At 36.6% G+C, this 16,206-nt stretch overlaps 1 non-coding gene and 1 pseudogene across 1 annotated transcript; one reads left to right on the forward strand and one right to left on the reverse strand.

The window, feature by feature from the left end:
• Window positions 1-16,206, forward strand: part of LOC118621279 — a 120,770-nt pseudogene that overhangs the window by 42,135 nt on the left and 62,429 nt on the right.
• Window positions 9,293-9,364, reverse strand: TRNAA-AGC. The gene has a single exon. It is a non-coding gene; the product is annotated as a tRNA-Ala (tRNA).

The raw sequence follows: 16,206 nt of genomic DNA on the forward strand, positions 1-16,206 counted from the left end.
AAATAGAACAAATACTCCAGAAGTTTATATGGAACCAAAAAAGGCCCCGAATAGCCACAGCAATCTTGAAAAAGAAGAACAAAGTAGGAGGGATCACATTACCAGATATCAGGTTATACTACAAAGCTACCATAACCAAAACAGCCTGTTACTGGCACAAGAACAGGCACATAGATCAATGAAACAGGAAAGAGAACCCAGAAATAGACCCAAGATAATATTCTCAATTAACATTTGACAAAGGTGGCAAGATCATACAGTGCAGTCAAGACAGCCTCTTCCATAAATGGTGTGGGGAAAATTGGACAGCTACATGCAAAAAAATGAAGTTAGACCACCAACTTACACTATACACAAGAATAAACTCAAAATGGATTAAAGACTTAAATGTGACTTGTAATTCCATAAAAATCCCAGAAGAAAAATGCAGGCAACAAAATTTCAGACATCAAACACAGCAGAATTTTCACTGATACATCACCTAAGGCAACAGAAACAAAGGAAAAAATGAACACATGAGATTACATCAAACTAAAAAGCTTCTGCACAGCAAAAGAAACAACCATCAAAATGGAAAGGAAACCCACTATATGGGGGAGCATAATTGCCAATGATACATCAGATTAGGGGTTAATTTTCAAAATATATAGAGTACTCACACAACTCAACAAAAGGAATACCAAAAAAAAAAAAAAACAATTAAAAAATGGACAAAGGACCTAAATAGACACCTCTCCAAACAGGATGTACAAATGGCCAAGAGACATATGAAGAAATGCTCAACGTCACTAATCATCAGAGAGATGCAAATTTAAACAACTATGAGGTATCACTTCACACCTGTCAGAATGGCCATCATCAAGAACTTTACAAACAACAACTACCAGAGGGCTAAAATGGAGAGACAAAGAAACAACTCCCAAAAAAAGAAAAAGAAATCACCAGGAAAGAATCTACAGAAAATGGAAGAAAGCAACTTGTCAGATAAAGAATTCAAAACAATGATTTTAAGGGTGCTTAGACAATTTGGTAAGAACTACAAGCAGCTTAATAAGAATTATGAGCCCTGGCCAGTTTTCTCAGTGGTTAGAGCATCGGCCTGCAGTCCCGAGAGACCTGAGATCGGTTCTCACTAAGGGGATGTACCTCAGTTGCAGTTTGCCCCGGCCCTGGTTGGGTCGTGCAGGTGGCAGCCACTTGATGTGTCCCTTTCACATCGATGTTTTTCTCTCTCTTCCTCTCTTTCCCTTCCACTCTCTCTGAACAAGAAAATGAAAAAATGTCCTCGGGTGAGGTTATTTTTAAAAAAAGGAATTATGAAGAGCTCACTGGGACTACTTCAGCTTTAAAAAAAAAAAAGAGATAGAAGCTATGCATAAAAATCAAGAGAAAATAAAGAACGACATAGCTGTTATGAAAAATACCTTAGAAAAGTTCAATAGTCGATTAGAAGAAGCTGAAGACCAAATCAGCGACTTAAAAGACAAGGTAGAAAAAAAAAAAAAAAAACCCAAATAGAGCAGCAAATGGGAAAAATATTAAAAAGCAGGAGGAGAGTTTAAGGGAGATGTGGAACAATACAAAATGTAACAACATTTGCATCATAAAGGTACCGGAAGGAGAAGAATCAGAGAAAGAAATAGAGAACCTGTTTGAAAAAATAATGACAGAAAACTTCCCTAAACTGATGAAAGAAAAAGTCACACAAGTCCGGGAATCACAGAGTCCCAAGCAAGGTGAACCCCAAAAGACCCACAGCTAGAAACATCATAATATAATGGCAACATTAAAGACAAAGAAAGAATCTTAAAGGAACCAAGAGAGACATAGCAAGTTACCTACAAGGGAGCTCCCATTAGACTGTCAGCTGATTTCTCAATAGAAACACTACAAGCCAGAAAAGAGTGACATGAAGTGTACAAAGTAATGCAAGGCAAGAGTCTGAATCCAAGGCTACTCTATCCAGCAAGGCTATCATTCAAAATTGAAGGAGAAATAAAGAGCTTCATGGATTTAAACAAAAAAAAAAAAGCTAAAGAAATTTACCACCCCCAAACCTGCACTGCAAGAAATGCTGAGGACACTATTGTAAGAAGAAGAAGAAACAGAGGCAAAAAGGAACACAGGCATAAAATAATAATGGCAACTAATAACTATCTATCAATAATAACCTTAAATGCAAATAGCTTAAATGCTCCAATCAAAAGACAGAGTAGCTGATTGGATAAGAATTTCTGGAGGACTTCAGGGGAGAGATCAACAGCAATATGATTACGGTGGGTGATTTTTAACACCCCACTGACACCACAGAATAAATCCTCTAGACAACAAATTAACAATGACATAGAGTCCTTAAATGATAAACTAGATCAGTTGGACTTAACTGATATTTACAGAACATTCCACCCCAAATCTGCAAAATATACATTCATCTCAAGTGCACATGAAGTATTCTCAAAGATAGACCACATGTTAAGACACAAAATAAGCCACAAATTCAAGATTGAAATCATATCAAGCATCTTCTCAGATCACAATGGCATGAAACTAGAACTCAATTATAACAAAAACATTAAAACACTTGGAGGCTCAATAGCATGTTATTAAACAACAAATGGGTTACCAACAAGATCAAGAAAGAAATTAAAAACTTCATGAAAACAAACACACAACACCACAAAATCTATGTGATGCAGAGAAAGCAGTACTGAGAGGAAAGTTCATAGCACTACAGGCCTACCTCAAGAAACAAGAAAAAATCCTAATTGACTCTCTAACCCTACAACTTAAAGAACTAGAAAAAAAAGAAAAACCCTGAGCATGTAGAAGGAAAGAAATAGTAAAGGTCAGAGCAGAAATAAACGACATAGAGACTAAAAAAAAAAAAAAAAGGTCAAAAGATCAATGAAACAGAAAGCTGGTTCTTTGAAAAGGTAAACAAGATTGACGGACCTTTAGCCAGACTCACCAAATAACAAAAAGAGAGGATCCAAATAAACAAAATCAGAAACAAAAGAGGAGTATCAGCTGACACCACAGAATTACAAAGGATCACTGAAACATACTATGAACAACTATACACCAACAAATTGGACAATCTAAGAGAAATGGACAATTTCCAGAAACATACAGTCTCCCAAAACTGAACTGGAAAAAGATAGAAAATTTGAACAGACCAATAACAACTAGGGAAATTGAAGATGTAAATAAAAAACTCTCAGCAAACAAAATCCCAGGCCCAAACTACTTCACAGGGGAGTTTTAACAAACATTCAAAGAAGGTCTAAAACCCATTCTCCTCAAACTATTCCAAATAATCCAAGAAGTCAGAAGACTTCCAAACTCATTTTATGAGACCAGCATAATCCTAATTGCAAAACTGGATAAAGACACTACAAAGAAAGAAAACTACAGGCCGATATCCCTGATGAACACAGATGCCAAAATCCTTAACAAAATACTAGCAAATCGAATCCAGCAATACATCATAAAAATTATTCATCATGACCAAGTGGGATTCATCCTAGGGATGCAAATCTGGTACAATACTTGCAAATCAATAAATGTGATACATCACATAAACAAAATGAAGGATAAAAACCATATGATCTTATCAATAGATACTGAAAAAGCATTCGACAAAATCCAGCACCCATTTCTGATAAAAACGCTCAGCAATGTGGGAATAGATGGACGATATCTCAACATAATAAAGGCCATATATGAAAAATCTACAGTCAACATCATACACAATGGGCAAAATTAAAAGCATTTCCCTTAAGAACTGGAACAAGACAGAAATGTCCACTTTCGCCATTCTCATTTAACATAGTACTGGAAGTCCTAGCCACAGCAATCAGACATGAAGAAAAAAATAAAAGAAATCCATATTGGAAAAGAGGAAGTGAAACTGTCATTATTAGCAGATGACATACTATTGTCCATAGAAAATTCTAAAGACACCATCAAAAATCTACAAGACTTAATAAGTGAATTTGGCAAAGTAGCAGGACACAAAATCAGCATCAAGAAATAAATGGCATTCTTATACACCAACAATGAACTCACAGAAAGAAAACCTACAAAGACAATCTCATTTACCATTGCAGCAAAAAAATCAAGATACCTAGGAATAAACTTAACCAAAGAAGTATAGGACCTCTTCATAGAAAACTGCAGTCCACTGAAAAAAGAAATAGAGGAAGATATAAAAAACTGAAAGCATATACCATGCTCATGGATTAAAAGAATTAATATCATTAAAATGTTCATACTACTCAAAGCAATCTATAGATCCAATGCAATCCCCATCAAAATATCAACAACATATTTCACAGAACTAGAACAAATACTTCAAAAGTTTATATGTATCCAAAAAAGACCCCGAATAGCCACAGCAATCTTGAAAAAGAACGAAGGAGGAGGGATCACATTACCAGATATCAGGTTATACTACAAAGCCAATGTAATCAAAACAGCCTGGTACTGGCACAAGAACAGGCATATAGATCAGTGAAACAGAATAGAGAATCCAGGAATTGACCCAAAACAATGTACTTAATTAATATTTGACAAAGGTGGCAAGAGCATACAGTGCAGTAAAGACAGCCTCTTCAATAAACGATGTTAGGAAAATTGAGCAACTACATGCAAAAAAATGAAGCTACACCACCAACTTACACTATACACAAGAATAAAGTCAAAATGGATAAAAGACTTAAGCGTGACTCATGAATCCATAATAGTCCTAGAAGAAAATGTAGGCAACAAAATTTCAGACATCATATGCAGCAGAATTTTCACTGATACATCACCTAAGGCAACAGAAACAAAGGAAAAAATGAACAAATGAGACTACATCAAACTAAAAAGCTTCTGCACAGCAGAAAAGAAAAAAAAAAAATCAAAATGGAAAGGGAACCCACTATATGGGAGGCCATGATTGCCAAAGATACATGAGGTAAGAGATTAATTTCCAAAATATATAGAGTACTCACAGAGCTCAACAAAAGAAAGACAAAGAGCTCAACTAAAAAATGGGCAGAGGACCTAAAGAGACACCTCTCCAATAAGGACATACAGTGATACCTCGGTTCTCGAACGCCTCGGTTTTCGACCAAATGGAGATTCGAGAAACTTTTGTCTCGGAATCCAAACAAATATTTGGAACTCGAACTTCCGAGATGAGCCGAGTTGAGCCGAATGGCGTTCATTCGGCCCAGCGCGCCTTGCTCGCGTCATCAGTGTGAGTGCAGAGAGAGAGTCACGCTTTGTGGAGTCACGCTTTCCTATTGGTTTCATTGCTTCGGTTCTCGAACAATTCGGTTCTCGACCGTCCTCCTGGAACGAATTATGTTCGAGAACCGAGGTATCACTGTACAAATGGCCAAGAGACATATGAAAAAATGCTCAATGTCACTAATCATCTGAGAGATGCAAATTAAAACAACTAGTATGAGGTATCACCTCACACCTGTCAGAATAGCCGCCATCAACAAATCATCAAACAACAGGTGCTGGCAACGGTATGGAGAATGGGGACTCTAGTACAGCAGGTGGAAATGCAGACTGGTGCAGCCACTATGGAAAACCATATGGTATTTCCTCAAAAAATTAAAAATTAAACTACCATTTGACCCAGTGATCTCACTTCTAGGACTATATCCTAAGAAACTTGAAACACTATTCAGAAAGAATATATGTACCCCTATGTTCACAGAAGCCCTATTTACATTTGCTGAGATCTGGAAAAGTCCAAGTGTCCATAAGTAGATGAGTGGATAAAATAGCTGTGGTACATACACACAACAAAGTACTATGCAGCTGTAAAAAGGATCTCTTATCTTTTGAGACAACATGGAGGGACCTGGAGAGTAGTATGCTAAGTGAAATCAGCCAGTCAGAGAAAGACAAATACCACATGATCTCACTTATTTGTGGAATTTAATGAACAGGAAAAGCTGATGAATAAAATAGACCCAGAGACATAGAAAGGATTATGGTTTCAGGCTGAAAAACTTCAGAGGTGTTGGGGGTAGGGTGGGGGAGGGATGAGATAAAACAAAGAACTTATTTGCATGTTTGCTGTAACCAGTGGACATAAACAATGTTTGGTGGGGGGCAGGATATCGAGGATGGTATTTGCCAGGGGGGTGGGAGGACAACTGTAACAAAAATAAATAATAAATTTTTTTAATAAAGGAAAAAATAATGAACTGGGACTAGATCAAACTAAAAATCTTTTGCACAGCAAAAGAAAGCAGCACAAAAATGAAAAGGGAATCAACTGTATGGGAGAGCATACTTGCCAATGATAGATAGAATAAGGGGTTAATTTCAAAATATATAAGTTCTCATACACCTCAACACAAGAAAGCAAACTATTCAATTAAAAAATGGGCAGAGAACTTGAATCTTCTTCAAAGAGAACATATAAAAAAAAATACTCAACATCAGTAATCATCAGAGATGCATTTAGAAAAAACAATGAGGTATCACCTCACACCTGCCAGAATGGCTGCCATCAACAAATCATCTAACAAGTGTTGGCGAGGGTGTGGAGAAAAGGGGACTTTAGTGCACTGCTGGTGGGAATGCAGACTGGTGCAGCCACTATGGAAAACCATATGGTCTTTCCTCAAAAAATTAAAAGTGCCATTTGACCCAGTGATCCCACTTCTAGGAATATATCCTAAGAAGTCTGAACACCAATCAGAAAGAATATATGTACCCCTATATTCATAGCAGCAGTATTTACAATTGCTAAGGTCTGGAAACAGCCCAAGTGTCCAGTGATAGATGACTGGGTAAAAAAGCGGTGGTACATATACACAATGGAATACTATGCAGCTGTAAGAAAGAACAATCTCTTACCCTTTGAGATGACATGGAGGGACCTGGAGTGTATTATGCTCAGCGAAATAAGCCAATCAGAGAACGTTAAATACCACATGATCTCACTTATTTGTGGCACATAATGAACAAGTAGACCTAGAGACATAGAAGTAGAGTACAGACTCACAAACCTCAGAAGACAGGCTCAGGGGAAGTGAAGAGATAAACCACAGAACTTATATGCATATGTGCTTAAGCAATGAACATAGACAACAATGCTGGGGGCAGGGGCGTGGGATCTGGAGGAGGGTGTCAATGGGGGGAAAAGGAGAAACATCTGTAACAAAAATAAATTAATAAAAATATAAATACAATTTTAAAATAATATAAAATAAATTAGTAAATAGAGATTTTCTAGGTCAGTGGTTTTCAACCTTGACTGCATATTCAAATCACTGAGGAAGCTTTTTAAAGTGCCCATGTCCATTCCACACTACAGACAGAGCAAACTGGAATGTCTCAGAGTAGGGTCCAGGCATCAGAAGATGTGAGCACCCTAAGAATTCCAGTGCACATCCAAATGGGAAACCACTGCTTTAAACTTACATAAATTTGAGGGCTAAAGGGAACTATATTGAATTTGTTTTTATCCCTTCCATCACCCAGAGCACACTTGACCTACCATATAAAATAATTTAGTTAGGGTACAGCTCTTAAATTATACCTCAACTTTTTATTGGTTAAATTAAAGAAGAGTCTTTTCATGTGATTTGGAATAAATCACAAAAACGATCTTTAACCAAGTTAATCACAGTCTGGGAAACTGAAGTGACAGCAGAAGAGTGCAGGGTGGAGAATGAAAAGGGGGTACGGAATAATTACAAATCAGTACTGGCTGTTGAAGGGGATTGGTATTTTACAACTGCTAACCTTGTCTGTGATTAATATGGCACATTGAAAGGAAGCAAGGAAAAGTCTGTGAAGTGTTTTCTTATTGACTGATCAGGTGGTAGGTAGCATTTAAAATTTTTAAATTAGTTTAAAGTGTTCTATTATCAGTAACACTGCATCAGAGACACACTACTGTAGGTCTGTAGCAAATACAGGCAAGAACAATTGCTCAATAAACGACACTGCAGGGTGATGTTGCCTGGAGTTAACAGCAGCCAATGCAGTGTCTGCGTCAGGACACCGCGCTTTCACCGGCCAGTCCAGAGACCCATTCCTTAATGCTGCGTGTTTTTCTCAGAATCGAGGCCACAAGCACTGGATCCACCCAAGCTGTCCGACCACAATACTAAGGAGTCTGGCATGAAGGGTGGTAGCCATTATTATTCCCTGACACGGAGCTCTTGCACCTGTAGGACTAGTCTTTGACACAACCACAGCTAGACAGGGGCCACCTGCAACTCTGGAGTTGCTAAAGATCTGGCTGAGAAAAAACAAAAGCACAGAAAACTCCTTATCTAACTTTCCTTCTCTTGTTAATGTGACACAGTGTCACAAACTGGAAATTGAGGCAAAACAACCATGACACTAGGAATGCTTCATTCGGAAAGGTAACAAACCTTCATTTTAGCCAAGAAAGTCCTGACCCACATGAATGGTACAAAATGCCCAGGTTTAGAAAGATATGTGGATTTTTCTTTTTTCATGTTTGAAAGAATTGAAGTGAGTTCTGTCAGAATCAGTGAGGCCGACTTTGAGATGACAAAACATGGTCAGGATGGAGCAGGTCCGGTCCGCGTGACGTGAACTCCCAGCCAAGGCTCTGAGGGGACAGCATGTGTGTGTCAAACGCTTCTGTTTCACCCCTTTGGTTTCAATTTCTGAGAGAATTGTCACATTTCAGCAGCTAGATTTATCTAATACTTTCATAGTGTCTGGCCTGAGAAATGTGTATTTTCTTTCTGCAGAGCTTCTGTTGAAATCCGCCTTTCTGTTGAGTCTCACCAACCTAAAAATAAAAGCTTTCCAAAGTGAGAGACAACAAGCATTTATTTCATACTGATAAGAATAGTTCTTCTGGTCCGACTGGTTCAGGCAGAAGCCCAAATAATTTTCCAGTTAGGAGACAAAAACAAGGGAAGGTTGGTGCAGAAAACACAGCACACTGATGCTAATTCTAAACAATGTTTTAGTTTTCAGTCTGGTCGTCAGTCCAGCAGTTATATCTGCTTTTCTTGTTATCTTTGTAAGTGCTTTGGGTTATAATATTGCTTTAGGCTCAGTCCAAAAGTTATGTACCCTGCTTTGACAACTGAGGCATGAAACTTACAAAGCAGTTCCTGTGGCATGGCAGCTCCAACTCCATTTTAAAGTAGCTTTATTCGTTTATTTTTGGACAGTCTCAAAATGTGAAACATAAGACAGGGGATCACTATTCATCCCACCCCTCAATCTAAGTAAAAAGACTAATTCGTTCGCTAATTGGATGATGTAAGGAAACAAAAGTACCTGGAGATGCTGGGGATCGAACCCAGGACCTCATGCATGCTAAGCATGCGCTCTACCACTGAGCTACATCCCCACCCTGTGCAACCACGGTTTTCTAAACTGTCTTCTTGTAGTGAAACATAAATTTACATTTTTGAAAAATAAATATAATCTGTTCTGTCGTCAATGAGAGTTAAATTTTTCATACTTCTATTTTATAAGAATGGATTACCGAGTCATTCTATATCTTGCAGACATTCAGTATTGATGGGAACACACTGGGCTCGGAATCTCAGTAAGGAACATTTTCCTTGTCACTTTTTTTCTGAGTTTTTTCTTCTCTTTTCCAAAGAAGCAAGACAAAAGAAAGATCCTTAAGGAAAAATAAAAACGTTCAGTCAATGGCTGTTTAACGATGGAATCCAGCAACCCCCCTACTTTGCCTTCCCATTTCCGCAGCGTCCCGGACGCAGAAACCGCTGCGCCTTCTCTTGAAAACAAAGAACGATGGGGGGTTTCTGTTGCAAAAACAAATTCCTTCCATCCTCTTAGCAACTGGGAGGGCTAAAGGGTGAAGATGTCGGGCTGTTCCCCGTGGTCTTCTGTTCTTCATTTAATCCACAGAATGCAAACCGAATCCAGAGACTACAACCCGCGGATCCCACCCGATTCCCGGAGGGAGTCAGAGACGCGCTGAGACGAGCCGCCCTCCGGCGGGCCCTCTCCCCGCACAGGGCCGGCGCCCGGGCTTGGGGACCCATTTCTCACCCGGGGCGCAAACTCCCTGCCTAGCTGAGAGAGGCTCCGGATACGTGATCTGTGAACAAATCCAGAACAGATAGGAAGGCCAAGCAAACCTGAGGGGAGAGCTGAGGACACAGCAGGTTTGCGGTGTGGAAGTGTGTGCAGTCCGCGGAGTTGGGGGTTAGGAGGAGAAGCAGAGTGGAGGGGAGACCACACCACCATTTCTCTTTATTTTGCCTTGCTAAAAGAGCCTGTTGTATTCATGTAGTAGATGATGGGCCCAGTTTGTATAAATCATGAGTGGTCTAAAATAAGTATAGTTTTCCATTTCCTTTTCCGATGACTTTTTTAATGGTAGGTCCAGAATTCTCTGGTGGACAAGACCATAGGACAGCCTATGTAAAGACTCAGGTTTCACCTGTGCCTACGTGTTCACTAGGTTAAGAAAGGCTGTCTAAACTCTATGAAAATTTACTAATATAACAGTAACAGATTTTACTTCTCAAGTGGAATTTGTGATGTGTGGTTGTGTGTGTGTGTGTGTGTGTGTGTGTGTGTGTGTGCCTATGCAGTGATTGTGACAACAGTCATGCTACGACTGTGTTTCCTTTCTATGAACCAACAGGAAACATTTTAAGATATTGCCATTATTTGCTACCATGCTGAAGGAGGTGCTTCAATTGACGTTTAGCTATTAATACAAATTGTGAGACTATAATGCAAGAGTAAGACTGGCATTTTCTGAGTTGGTAACTAGTTCTCATCACAATTTTTTTTGTATCATAAAAGAATTTACTTGGAAGTTATGCATAAGATATTCCATGAAATTCCACTAGGGTTTTAAAATCTCTTATACTTTAAGTCTCTGATACTATTTTACTGAATTTTAAAAATTAATTTTATATTTGAAATTAAAAAATTAAATACCCATTCTTTATTTTTCTATGTGGAAAATAAACTTTTCTCCTCAAAAAATGTATAGATGGCTGGCTTCTATCCCAAAGTGACCAACTGCATGCTAAGTATAATGTAATTCTATAAAAAAACACAAAACACTTCTCTTTGCATTCTTTTCATAGTCAAATTTATTTGGAAATAACATCATGTTATATTGAATTTCTTATTTTAGTTAAGACACTGTTTTTATTTATAAATTTACCACATTTTCAAGATTCAGTTTTGTTTTTTTCTATAATTTGGCCCCTCCCCATTAGAATTTTATGTATTATAATTATCCAGCATGTTGAATAATACTATGCACAATCATAATCCTGAATAAACTGAGACTGGGGACCCTTAAATAAATACCCTTAGTATCAATATCAGTGAAATACATAATAGAGCTTCTAAAACTAACCTGTTCGAATTATTTCTATATGAGCCTACCTTCAAAGCAAAATAATCTTTCAAGGCACATTTTAAATAGTATCTGGAGACTTTAACAAAAAAAATCTCTTAGTTATAGACAAATATGGCATGCTCCTTCTTTTTCTTATGAGATTTAAAAAGAAGTTGAGTTGACTGGAATTATCCCTAATAAGATATTTTTAGAACAAAAGCAATAGTTTTATTATGGAGAATCCCTAGAATTTAAAAAAAGCAGATAATGATGGTCAGTCTAGAATTCCATAGCTCCCTTCTGCCTTAATTCTCCAATAATGCTCCTGTTTAATTTCCTAGAAATATGTCAACCACCTACAAAGGAGCCTTTGAGGTTGCCATGACTAGTGTCAGTGAGGGTGCAGACACTGGGGCTGTAGGATCATCCAATAAAAGGATTTGACCTATTTCTGAGCATAACAATTGTGGTCAGGGAAGGCCTCCCTGAAGAATACGCAGTAATGATTTTGACAGAAAAATATAGGTTTGACAGGTAAATAATGAATAATATATATTTTTATTTTGTTTCTGAAAATCTTATTCACTATTCAGAATTTTAAATACAACTATCTTTCATATAACTGCAAAGGAAAAGAGTAAATGAAATATTCTTAATGTAGCTTGGATAAGATGGAAGTAAAATATAATAAACAACACATACAAGATGATAGAAAAAAGGACAGGCCAAGAAAAAGTTAAGACAATCATGTAAACAAAGTTAAAAACATGTTTCTCATTAAATGGATAATTCATGATAGTAAAGATAATTTTGTAAATATAGAAAAATTACTGGATAGAAATAATAGAAAATATAAAAAACACATTTATTATATTTTCTTACAATTTACCAAATGTAGGCTACTGTTATATATCCATGTTATATAAACAGAACTCTATATAAATCATAGCATTATATTCCACTGAGTAAATCATCATCATTAACTTAACAACCCCCTCTTGGACATTTAGGTAGTTTTATTTTTCACTGTTGTCAATACTGTTAGCATAGACACCATCAGATATATAGGCTTTTCCACAGTTAAGACTATTTCTCTTTCTCTTTTTAAAAACTATGTGAAAACCTGAGGTGGGGGGACGGGGCAGGAGCAGGGTGGGAGGGGGGTCAGTGGGGAATAAAATGGGGGTCTTTTCTAATATTTTCAACAATAAAGATAAATTTTTCTAAATGTCAGATACTTTTTAAAAATAAAGTATGTTTTTATTGATTTTGGAAAGAGAGAAAGGTGTCTGCCTCCTGCATGCCCCCTAATGGGAGTCCAGCCTGTGACCCAGGCATGTGCCCTGACCAGAAATGGAACCTGTGACTTTTGGGTGCCTGGGACAACACTCAATCAACTAAGCCACATCAGCCAGGGCAGGGCATATCTCTTTTGATTGGATTCTTGGCAGTGTGATTACTAGTTCAAAAGTTATGAATACTTCCAAAATTCTTGACACATGTTACCAAATGATATCTAAAAGGACTATGACAATTTACTTTATTACTAGTAACCTATAACAGAATAAATTTTACTATAATAGTGCAAAACTTTGCATTATTATTTTTAAATGTATTATTTAGTTGTAACATAAATATATGGTTACACATGCAAAAATTTTTTTTCAAATATTATTATTTTGTTTGCTTTTTATTAATTTTGTATAGTTGATCATCCTTTTACCTCATTGACACTTTCCTTCCCAGTCCCTCCCTCCAACCCTTTTACCACACTGTTGTCTGTGTCCATTGGTTATGCACATATGCATAAAAGTTCTTTGGTTTATGTACCCTGCCCAGCTCCTCTGAGGTTTGTCAATCTGAACCCTACTTCTTTTTATGTCTCTGGGACTATTTTATTCATTAGTTTGTTTTGTTCATTATATGCCACAAATAAGTGAGATCATGTGATATTTGTCTGTGTCTGATTGGCTTATTTCACTTGGCATAATACTCTCCAGGTCCCTCCATATTGTCTCAAAGGGTAAGAGATCTTTCTTTCTTAATAGGTGCATGGTATTCCATTATGTAAATATACCACAGCTTTATTATCCACTTATCCATTGATAGACACTTGGGCTGTTTCCAGACCTTATTATTGATTGTAAATAGTGCTACTATGAACATAAGGGTGCATATATTCTTTCTGATTGGTGTTTCAGGCTTCTAGGATATATTGCTAGAAGTGGGATCACTGGGTCAAATGGCAGTTCAAATTTTAACTTTTTAAGGAAACACCATCTGGTTTTCCATAGTGGCTGCATGAGCCTGCATTCCCACCAGCAGTGTACTAAAGTCCCCTTTTCTCCACATCCTCACCAGCACTTGTTTGATGATTCGTTGGTGGCAGTCATTCTGGCAGGTGTGAGGTGATACCTCACAGTTGTTTTAATTTGCATCTCTCTGATGATTAGAGATGTTGAGCATTTTTGCATGTCTCTTGGCCATTTGTATGTCCTGTTTGGAGAAGTGTCTATTTAGGTCTTCTGACCATTTTTTAATTGGATTGTTTGTCCTTCTTTTTTTGAATTTTATGAGTACTCTGTATATTTTGGAAATCAACCTCTCATCTGATGTATTATTGTCAGTTATGCTCTCCCATACAGTGGGTTCCCTTTCCATTTCGATGCTTGCTTCTTTTGCTGTGCAGAAGTTTTTTAGTTTGATGTTCCATTTATTCATTTTTTTCCTTTGTTTCTCTTGCCTTAGGCATTGTATGAGGGAAAATTCCGCTGCGTATGATGTCTGAGATTTTGCTGCCTACATTTTCTTCTGCAATTTCTATGGTTTTATGAGTTACATTTAAGTCTTTTATACATTTTTAGTCTACTCTTGTGTATAGTATAAGTTGGTGAACTAGTTTCATTTTTTTGCATGTAGCTGTCCAATTTACCCAACACCATTTATTAAAGAGGCTGTCTTTACTCCATTGTACGCTCTTTCCACCTTTGTCAAATATTAATGAGCATAATGTCTTGGGTAAATTTCCGGGTTCTCTGTTCTGTTCCATTGATCTATATGCCTGTTCTTGTGCCAGTACCAGGCTGTTTTGATTACGGTGGCTTTGTAGTATAACCTGATATCTGGTATTGTGATCCCTCCTACGTTGTTCTTCTTTTACAAGATTTCTGGGGCTATTAGGGTTCTTTTTTGGATACATATAAACTGTGAAATATGTCATTGGTATTTTAATGGGGGTTGCACTGAATCTATAGATTACCTTGGGTAGTATGGATATTTTAATGATGTTAATTTTTCCAATCCAAAAACAATGTGTATGCTTCCATTTTTTTTATATCTTCCTCTATTTCTTTTTTCAATGTCCTGTAGTTTTCTGAGAATAGGTCTTAGTCCTTTACTTCTTTACTTAAGTTTATTCCTGGGTATCTTAATTTTTTGGTTGTAATAGTAAATGGTAGTGTTCTTTTAGTTTCTCTGAGTGTTCATTATTGGTGTGTAAAAATGCAAACAATTTCTGGATGTTGATTTTGTATCCTGCTACTTTGCCGAATTTATTTATTAAATCTACTAGTTTTTTGGTGGAGTCTTTAGGGTTTTCTATGTACAGTATCATATCATCTGAAAATAATGACAATTGATTTTGTATCCTGCTACTTTGCCAAATTCATTTATTAAATCTACTAGTTTTTTGGTGGAGTCTTAAGGGTTTTCTATGTACAGTATCATATCATCTGAAAATAATGACAATTTAACTAGCTTCTTTCCAATTTGGATCCTTTTTATTTTTTTCTTCTGATTGCTGTGGCTAAGACTTCCAGTACTAGGTTAAGTAAAAGTGTGAAAGTGAATATCCATGTTCCTGTTCTTAAGGGAAATGCATTTCATTTTTGCCCACTGAGTATGATATTGGCTATGTAGATTTTTCATATATGGCCTTTATTATGTTGAGGTATGATCCTTGTATTCCCACTTTGCTGAGGGTTTTTATCAAAAATGGGTGCTGGATTTTGTCAAATGTTTTTTCAGCGTATATTTATATGATCATATGATTTTTATATTTCATTTTGTTTATGCGGTATATCACAATTATTGATTTATGAATATTGTATCAGCCTTGCATCTTTGGGATAAATCTCACTTTGTCATGGTATATAATTTTTTTTAATATATTGCTGGATCCAATTTACTAAGATTTTGATGTCTATGTTCATCAGAGATATTGGCCTGTAATTTTCTTTCTTTGTAGTGTCTTTATCTGGTTTAGGGATTAGGATTATGCTGGCCTCATAAAAAGAGCTTGAAAGTCTTTCTTTTTCTTGAACTTTTTGTAATAATTTGAGAAGAATAGGTGATAGTTCTTCTTTGAATGTTTGATAAAACTCCCTTTTGAGTTTTTCCGAACCAGGGGTTCTGTTTCCTGTGAGTTTATTGATTACTGCTTCTATTTTCTTAATTGTTATTTGTCTGTTCAGGTTTTCTGACTCTGCCCAGTTGAGTTTTGGAGAACTGTCTGATTCTAAGAATTTGTCTATTTCAACTAGCTTGTTGAATTTGTTGACATACAATTGTTCATAGTATATTTTTACAATCCTTTGTATTTATGTGGTGTCAGTTGTTACTTCACCTCTTTCATTTCTGATTTTATTAATTGGGGTCCTCTCTCTGTGTTCCTTTGTGAGTCTGGCTAAAGATTGATAAATCTTATTTATCTTTTCAAAGAATCAGCTCTAGGTTTTATTAATCTTTTGTATTTTTTTTTTTTAGTTTCTATGTCATTATTACTGCTCTGATCTTTATTATTTTCTTCCTTCTACTAACTCTGGGTTTTCTTTTTGTTCTCTTTCTAAATCTTT

The sequence above is a fragment of the Molossus molossus genome, unplaced genomic scaffold, assembly GCF_014108415.1.
Source record: "Molossus molossus isolate mMolMol1 unplaced genomic scaffold, mMolMol1.p scaffold_m16_p_8, whole genome shotgun sequence".
Taxonomy (NCBI): domain Eukaryota; kingdom Metazoa; phylum Chordata; class Mammalia; order Chiroptera; family Molossidae; genus Molossus; species Molossus molossus.